At 41.8% G+C, this 10,101-nt stretch overlaps 1 pseudogene; it reads left to right on the plus strand.

Annotated features, from left to right (window-relative positions):
• Positions 1-438: 438 nt before the first annotated feature.
• Positions 439-556, plus strand: LOC124778651 (annotated as a pseudogene).
• The last annotated feature ends 9,545 nt before the right edge of the window (positions 557-10,101 follow it).

The following is a 10,101-nucleotide window of genomic DNA, read 5'->3' on the forward strand; positions in this document are numbered from 1 at the left end:
TCCTGGAGGACACGGTTTTGAATGCCATCATGACCAGGGGATTTCCTAGCAGCGGAATGCATTATAGCCCAGGAGACTTTGGCTGTGTTACCATGTCGAATGTCGTCGCGCTATGATTGGGCTAGAATGCGTGTAACCTCTTGGTCAGTAGCAAGTGTGAACACTGGATCTGATGGTACCAGGTTCGGTGTGAATGACGCTGCGAGTGTGCGGGCCATTAGTTCTGCTTTCTTTTCCGCTGAGTATGCAGGTCCGTCAGGCCCTTGAAGCGTTGGGGTAGTTACATCCGTTGAGGAAAATTACACACTTGTAGGCACCCTTGGTTTGTCTGCCCCCGTACTCCACGGGTTAAGAGGTGCATATAAAAAAAACACACACACACACAACTCACAAGTCAGGAGGAGTGTTAGAATAACAATCGAGCTGCATTCCCTAGCTGCCAATGGCCTTGCCGCAGTGGTAACACCGGTTCCCGTCAGAATACTGAAGTTAAGCGCTGTCGGGCTGGGTTAGCACTTGGATGGGTGACCATCCGGTCTGCCGAGCGCTGTTGGCAAGCGGGGTGAGGCAAACTTAGGAGCTACTTGATTGAGAAGTAGCGGCTCCGGTCTCGGAAACTGACATATGGTTGGGAGAGCGCTGTGCTGACCACATGCCCCTCAATATCCACATCTAGTGATGCCTGTGGGCCGAGGATGACACGGCGGCCAGTCGGTATCTTTCGGCCTTCATGGCCTGTGCGAGAGGAGTTTTTGTTTGCATTCACTAGCTAAAAGATTTGTGTCTACTTTTTCACCTGTCTTCTACTCGTTTTATTTTCGACGAGAAAATTCCTCACTTTTTTCGTGAAGGTGAAACAGCTTTGTAGGGAAACAGTGATTTATGCTCAGAAATAGCGCCTCTACGCAATTTGAAGATTGCACGCTGAAGAACAAATACTGAAAAAACATCAGATCTTTTTTATTGCATAGACCAATACCTGCCGCTTGCTCAGCTCAGTAGTAGTAAAATTTCGCTTATGGCATACGCGTACGTAACGCTCACCGTTTGTTACTACACAGACCTCTATACGTAACGTAAAACCTTATATTAGGTGTCACACTATAATAACAAAGTTTAACTGAACAGCAAATAAAATATATGGGCCCCGCGGAGTGTTTAGAAACATTCTCTTCAATATTCTGTAAAATGTAATTACTTAACCGCAAAATTGGCGGCTGTTGCCGTAGTGAAAAGGCGCGTTTCATTCGTCAATGAGACTGCCGCGGCGGGTTTTAATTAAACAGGCGCGAGGAGGGGGGCGGGGGGACATTACAGCGCTTGCGGACTCCATTATCGAGCGGCGAGCGTTGACTTTTGTTCTCGTGCCTAAAACATGAGGCGGCCCACCTTATTGGACCCACACAATTAACCGTAGCCAGACTCGCGCCGTGTTTGCACGCCACTTTACGAGCGAATGAACGACCCTGTTAACACGTTTGTGCGGAATAATGACGAAATTCGAGAGAATCTGTGAATCCGCACAAAATAATGGTAAACAATCCACTGATGAAACCGTCACAACAAGCTGACGCCCTATTATTCTCTTAACAAACTTCAGCTTGTCTACCAATTATCTTCCTCCCACACTGTGAACTTGTTCTCTCTGAAATAATGTGTCCTGTACATGTTAACGCCTTTCTCGCTTGAGCGTCGCTGACACAACACGTCCCGAATTTATACTTCACGAGCTTCCGCATGAGAGTTTGTCTAAAACCCCCAACAGATGGAAATATAAGTTTCCTTCCTTCATTGTGGCAAGTCGTCGATATTAGTCTATGTATTACTGTGTTAGTTTTATCCCTCGTCTTTTATTTTGTGGCTATTAAAGATAAAGAATGTTCTTTACTGTTTGTATACATGTAAATATTGCTTTTTAAATCGTAATTACAGATATCTGAAGAAATACACAAAATTATGAATTCATACCTGTATTATGTTTCTACAGTGACTGTTTTGTTTCACAGTTTGTCTTCGGCAACCACTTACACCTTAAAGTAGATAAATTATGTGTAAGTGGTTCACTGTATTCCATTACCACTGTTTCGTTCTTTTCAAGGAGTTATCCATTTATTGGAACTGATCTTACAGGTCCTCTGCCACTGAAAAACCACAAAATGTACATCTCCTTTCATTGAACTTCAGTTCCCTTTCCAAATATTCTAAGGAACATATATTAGACACTTTAACGATCATACAAAGACCTCCCCACCAATTATATTTCGTGGGAATATATGTCTCGGGCAGGTATAAGAGGAAAGCTAGCCACAAGTCCATTTATACAACATTTATTGCATGGTTTTATGTATGGTTTTGTTAGAAAAAAATGTTGTCTGGGCTGCAGTATTATTTTTCATTGTAATTATATATAATCTTTGTGTGGTTTTTGAAGCTTTGGCCGTGTAGGAATTATGCGATTTGTGTTACAAAACTGTGAGTGCTTACGTTACAACTGATGAGTGAGAAATTCATGGTGAGACTCGAAAGTGTTTGGATTGTCGGTCGCAAATGCGAAGTTAATTTGTGGAAAATTAATTAGTTTATGGAATGCAGAACCATTTTAGTAGCATGGAAGGAAGAAAAAGATTGGAAGAGCTCAGGTGATTCTGAGAGAATTAGATTAGAAAATGAGACACTAAAACAGTGGATGAGATTTACTATTTAGGAAATACGATATTTGTCACTGCCTGAAGAAAAATGTAAACAAATTGCAGGCTGGGAACAGAGAAAAACATTTCTGAGGAAGAAGAGTTTGTTAACATTGACCGTAAAATTAAATATTAAGAAGCTTTATCTGAAGGTATTAGTTAGGAACATAGCCTTGTACAAAAGTGAAACTGGACGATATATTGTTCAGACGTACAGACATGGACAGAACTTAAACTTTTAAAGTGGTCTGCTACAGAATAATGGTAAGGCTAGGTGAGTAGTTTGGTTAACTCATAAAGTTTACTTAATTAAATCGTGGAGAAAAGAAACTGGTGTCACAAGTTGACAAGAGAATGATTGATGAACACATCCGAAAGCATCAAGGAATAACCAGTTTGGCAATGGAGAATAAACTGAATGTCTCTCTCTCTCTTTCTCTGTCTCACTCCTTCAGTGTATTTAAGTGTGTATGTGTATAGATTGGGGGGGGGGGGGGTGGAGGGTGAGTTGGTTTAGAGGGGCTGGGGATAAAGGATTAAGTGACCACGATTAAGATTGAAGAACAGTAAGCAGACTCAGACGATTGTAGGATGCAATAGTTATGCAGAGATGAAGAGACTTGCACAAGGTAGAGTAGCGTAGAAACCTACATGAAACCAACATTTGGAGTTAATGCCTCAACAAAAAAAAGCCAGCACAAAAGTCACCAGCACAAAAGTCAAGTAAAAAAAAACACACACCATGTCACCCCACATTTTCACCACATCATTTAAGAAGGTGAAGCGCACAAAGCGCTAGAACTTCACCCCCAGCAGAGGGTTCAGCCCTCGGTCATGTGCGTCTGCGTCTGCCTCAACAAAAACACAATGCACAGTAGTTTAATGATTTGAGTCAATCTGATTACATCTTTGAACAGCGACCAGGTGCCTCTCTCAAACACGTCAGCTCACTTCGACAGTCACCAAATTAGCAAAACACGTTTTATCGTTCTGAATATCGTAATGCGTCAGCTACTCGTGATGACTCCCTTTGTTGTATACGACTTCACCTACAACTGCAATTAGAGGCGGTCTAGGGAGAGGTGCGGTAACTGTTGTCGTAGGTAAGTTGGGCAGGACCAGAAATGATTAGCGAAAAAGTGAACACAACAAACAGGACATTTACTTAACTTGTATTTCTCGAGGTGAACGAAGACTCATTACAAATGAGCAGCCGGAGAATCCAGGTCATACAATAGCAACTAGGATGAGACTGTATATTCTAAGCATGAACGATGGTGTCATAGCATCGTAGCGGCTCCAGTCGCAAGTGAACTTAGAGGCGGCCGCCGGCCGTCCTGTATTGTGGTGGCAGAGGGCACTCGATGTACAGAGCTCCTGAAAACGTGGCTGAACGGACGAACACCATTTGGTCCACCAGATCCCGTGCGACCGCTATCGACGTCAGATGAAAAATTGCCATTCTGCTACCAACCTTGATATGCTGTGGGGTGGTATCAGTAGGTGATACCACACCTTCAAATGGGGAGCGGAAGTGTGGTGTACATTCGTCTTCTGTTCCTGCACCAAAGTAGATAGTCTGTCAGTCGAAGGCAGTACTCTGACTGGCTTACGCATTATTGCTGAAACAATGTTGTTTGGAGAGAAAGGCAGTCTTGGGCACTCTTGTATGCGGTGAGGACGTTTATGATCGCAGGTCGCACACAGACGAGCAGATCCTAGTAGGGGGAAAATCGGTTTAGTATATTCAAATTTGTTATCAGCAATGGTAAATAAACTCTCTTAAACTCTCTTTCTCCCTCTGCTAAAGACAAGAGGAAATATGTTACTCCAACAAATTTGGTCAAGTAGTTTACAGACTTTTTTATGGTATTTTACGTGGTATACACTGAGGTAAGAAAAGTTATGGGATACCTCCTAATATCGTGTCCTTTTGCCTGTCGTAGTGGAGCATATCGACATGGAATGGGTTAGACACATCGTTAGAAGTCCCATGCACAAATACTGAGCCATTCTGCCCTTATAGCAGTGCATAATTGCGAAAGTGTTGTCACTGCAAAATGTTGTACAAGACCTGACCTCTCATATACGTCGCACGATGGGTGGCCATATCATTAGCTCGAATTGTCCAGGATGTTCTTAAACCATTGGAGACTAGTTGTGGCCATGTCACATGGGGCATCGTCATCCATAAAAATTGCCTCTTTGTTTGGGAAGATGAAGAGCAAGATTGGCTGCAAATGGTCTCAAAGTAGCCGAACGTAACCATTTCCCGTCAATGATCGATTTAATTGGACCCGAGCGCCCAGTCCATTCCAAGAACACACAGCCTACACCTTTATGGACCCACCTCCAGCTTGCACAACGCCTTGTTGACAACTTGGGTCCATGTCTGAGCCATATTCGAACCCTATCATCAGCTCTTACCAAATGAAATCGGGACTCATCTGACACTGTTTTCCAGTCGTCTAGGGTCCAACCGATATGATGACGAGCGGAGGAGAGGCGCTGCAGTCGATGTAGTGGCTGTTAGTAAAGGTACTCGGGTCCGTCGTCTGCTACCGTAGCCCATTAACCACAGATTTTGCCGCACTATCATAACGGATACGTTAGTCGTTCGTCTCATATTGATTTCTGCTCATATTTCACTCAACGTTGCCTGCCAGTTAGCAGTGACAACGCTACGCAAACGCCATTGCTCTCGGGCGATGAGTGAAAACCATCTGACAGGTAATGCCTGAAATATGCCATTTTCAGCATCTTGACACTGTGGATCTGGAATATTGCATTCCATAACGTTTTCCGAAATAGAATGTTCCATACATCTTGCTTCAACTACCATTACGTGTTAAAAGGCTTTTAATTTCCGTCGTGCGGGCATAATCACGTCGGAAACCGTTTCATATGTGTCACCTAAGTACAAATGACATCTCCGCCATTGAATGTCCTCTTATACCTTGTGTTCCCGATACCACCGCCGTCTTTATATGTGAATATCCCTACCCCATAAATTTTGTCGCTTCCTGTTGTGCTTGCCCCTGTAAACTGTAAGGAATGCACTTCATTTACGTTGAGATGCATTATCCCGCTATCTTCTGTAGTATTTTGCATAAGTCACAATGTCGGCGTTTACTTACGTATGCAGTGGGGGGGAAACGTGTTTGCCAGATCAGCCTCAACACTATTTTCATCATTGTCTGTTACGAGCTGTAAGTTCGTAGGCTTTGTGTGTGTGTGTGTTTGTGTGTGTGTGTGTGTGTGTGTGTGTGTGTGTGTGTGTGTGTGTGCGTACGTGCGTGTGCGTCGTTAAATGGTGGGGTTATCGGCACCTTTAGGAAAATTAGTACTAACCAATGGGTTTAAACGTCGAAAATGAGATAAAAGAAGTAAGAGGCAATCTGGTATAAAATTGCACTCAGTCTCTCCGAATTGCACTCATGATCACCTGCACAATTAGACTTGTTCACATCCTGTAGGGCAGTGTAAACACCGTCAGATGTTCCAAAAGTGTCAAGAAAAGAGAAGTAAACTAAAATGAGTACACAAGAAAATGTTGCTAATTGATCACTTACAAAAAAAAAAAAAAAAAAAAAAAAAAAAAAAGAATGGATGAGCCAACCACGCTATCGACGCATCAAAATTTTTTTCCTTACATTTCGGGAGCAAGTCGGACATTTCACAAAACCTTGAAATATGTACCACATTAGTTTGACTGTCAGTTAAAATGCACTGGTGTCAAACATCACAGAACCAGTCGGAAATTTTGCAAGCTGGTGTTATTTTACCACAAAACAGTACAAACATGTGATAGCAAAGTAGAAATAATGTAAAGAACACAGAATGTAAGCAACCGCAGCGTGCATAACGGCAGACAAAAACCTTCTTCCATTTCCTCCAACTTAACAGATTGGCACACAAGCTCTGACAAGTGGTTAATGTCGTCAGTATGGATTGTGACAGGCTTGACGATGACGCGACATACTGTGAATGATGTCACCAATTTCATCTTGATGCAACAACGCCCATTCTCCCTGCAAAACTGCTAACAAGTCTTAGATAATGGTTGGTGGATGATGTGATGGAAACCATCTTCCTAGCGTATTCCATATATGCTGTATGGGATTTAAATTAGGAGAGCGAGTTGGCCAAGCTATACGTGCAACATCTTCCGTTTTCAAGGGAACATCAACCACCTTTCCTCTATGGGGTCGAGCGTCATCGTCCATCAGTACGAGGTCAGGACCCACAGCAACTCGTGACAATCACACATGATATCCGAAGATCTCGTCACAATACCTGGCAGCAGTTAAACATTGCCGATTCACCCGTACAATTTTATGAACAGTGTTCGGGCTGTCAACATAATCCCTGCCAACACCATTAGGGACTCTCCTCGAAATCGGCATCTTTACGCAATATTTAGGCCCCGAAATCGTGTTCCTTCAGATACAAATCCGTTGATAATCACTCTCCAGCCGAAATTGAGAGTCATCTATGAAACGAAAATTGGCCCACAGTTCGATTCCAGTTGGCATATTGACGACTCCACTCAATACGTTCCTTTCTGTAAAGACGCGTCAGAGGTACACGTACAGTAGGTCTCCGACAGTAAAAGCCACTCTGCCGAAGCCTTCTGTCCACTATTTCCCTCAGTACAGAACGTCCAGTGGATGCTGCGGTCAAATGCCAGTGGCCTTGCAGTACTAAGGCGGTGTCGTCGTGAGCTTACAGCCAAAGGACGGTCGGCCCTGCCCTGGTCTTTGGGATACAGCTTCGATGTTTATAAAATGTCGTCACATCCGGAAAGCAACAGAATGATTCACATCAAGCCATAGGGCCGCATTAGTCTGCGACTGCCCCGTTCCAGTTCTTCCTATGACGTTCCACTGCAGAGTCTGGTAGGAGTCTGTGGCTATATGCACAGCGATTGCGGATGTGGGACTACCCGGCAAACACTACCCTGCCTTGACGTCATCATTGGCATGGTTGTCCATTGACTGGAATGCCTTTTCCTGTGGAGAACACGATCATACTGAAGTCTCCTGACAGTCTGTATTATTATATCGTGAAATAACACAGAACGGGGAAATAGCGGTTTGTTGCTTTAATTTTGGACACCAGTGTAAGTAGATACCAAATCAGAGTTCTGGGGCATGGAAAGCAAAAAATAAATTATTAATTTTTTCTGGAATAATAAACCGTAATTTTTAAATGTGCTCTTTTCTACCATAAGAACTTTCCGGCCTTAACACAATACAACAAAACTAACGAAAGAAAAAATTAAGGAATTAAAAAAATTACAAATTAAAGAATTAAGAAATGAGAAATAGAAATATTTCTAAAGCAATTTATTCAAATTCAATAACAAGAACTGAGTGATCTTTACTTTGTTTTTTGCCTTCATATACATCATTTAAACTGATAAGAGTCTGCAGTTTATCTTATAAAAGGATTATAGTATAACCATCTGGTGGTTGTTGTTTTTCTGGTCTTCAACCCGAAAGACTGGTTTGATGCAGCTCTTCATGCTACTCTACACCGTGCAAGCCTCTTCATCTCTGAGTAACTGCTGAATCCTGCATCCTTATGACTCTGCTTAGTGTATTTGTCTGTTGGTCTCCCTCTGTGATTTTTACCCTCCACGCTTCTCTCCAGTACCAAATTGGTGATTCCCTGATGCCTCAAAAAGTGTCCTGTTAACTGATCCCTTCTTCTAGTCAAATTGTGCCAAAAATTCCTCTTCTCCCCAATTTTATTCAATATTCCTCATTAGTTTCGTAATCTATGCGTCTAATCTTCAGCATTCCTCTATAGCACAACATTTGTCAAGCTTCCAAGCAGAGAAGGACTTACCATATTTCATCAAAATTCCAGAGCTATTAGAGATAAAGTCAGAGAACTGCTTATAGATGTTGACTCTGATATTATTGGTATATCACTTAAATAATTTGACAATTCAGGGGCTTCCTTCGCCAGGATAGAGATTAGCTGGCTGTTTTTCTAAGAGTTCCTTGCGGAGTGGGGGAGTGGCCATGTATGTTAAAGACAGTATTCCGTTTGAGCCCATAGATGTATCACGGCAATGCACTGAATAGATACTTGTGCAGGGGCAGTTGAATTTAGTGAAACTTCTAATTGTTGTTGTTTATAGGTCCCCTAACTCTGACTTAAGCATTCCTGCTTAAGCTAGAGAGGGTTCTTGATTCACTTTATAGGACGTACCAGTAGTTAGTTATATGTGGCGACTTTAATATTAATGTTGTATACGATTGTGCAAGGACAAGGATGTTGGTAGATCTCCTAAATTCATAAGATATGCTGCAGACTATTTTTTTTTCCAACTATGGTGCAGGTGAACAGTAGCACAACTGTAGACAATATTTTTATCCATTCTTCATTGCTAGGAAGGGCTTCTTTTAGTAAGAGGCAATTGCCTTTCAGACAATGATGCACAAATTTTAACACTAAAAGGCTTTTGTACTCAAATAAATGTCACATATAATTACAAACTATTTAGGAAAGCTAATCCAATGGCAATAGAGAGTTTTTCAAACCTCGTCAAGGAACAAGAGTGGCAGGATGTTTATAGTGTTGATAACATAGATGACAAATACAATGCTTTCCTTAACACATTTCTCACGCTCTTTAAGAGTTTCTTTGTATTACATCGTTCTAAATGGGGTAATAGCAGTAAAAGGTAGCCTGGGCTGCTGACTAGCGGGACAAAGATCTCATGTAGGAAAAAGTGGGAGTTTTACCAAAATGTTAGAAGTAGTCACAATCGAGCTACAGTAGCCCATTACAAACACTATTGTAAGGTGCTTAAAATGTTATTAGGAAGGCAAAGCGTATGTGGTACTCAAATTGAATAGCTAATTCACAGGACAAAATTAAAACTATACGGTCAGTTGCGAAGGAAGTGTCCGGTCAGCAGCACAGGGTGGACGACATAAAGTCATTTCGTAGTAAAAATATTCCTGTTACTGATAAATCAGATATATGTACAGCATTTAACAATCATTTTATGAGCATTTCTGGTGAATTAAATAAAAATTTAGTTTCTACAGGAAAACATATAATACTTTATGCAAATGTCTTTCTGAGATTGTTGTCTGAAATAATCCTCTGTGATACATACAAGGGGGAGATCACGTCAATAATTGAATCACTGAAGGCTAAGGACTCTCATGGATTTGATGGAGTGCCTAGCAGAATATTAAAGTACTGTGCTGCACGTGTTACCCTTGTACTTAGCCGTATTTGTAATTTTTACTTTAGGAATAGTCTGTTTTCTGAACGATTAAAGTACTCAGTAATAGCCGCTTTATAAGAAGGGAGAAAGGGATAATGTAGACAATTTTAGTCCTATTTCTATGCTATCAGTGTTTGCTAAAGTTATTGAAAAGGTAGTGTA

The sequence above is a fragment of the Schistocerca piceifrons genome, chromosome 2 (genome assembly GCF_021461385.2).
Source record: "Schistocerca piceifrons isolate TAMUIC-IGC-003096 chromosome 2, iqSchPice1.1, whole genome shotgun sequence".
Lineage (NCBI taxonomy): Eukaryota > Metazoa > Arthropoda > Insecta > Orthoptera > Acrididae > Schistocerca > Schistocerca piceifrons.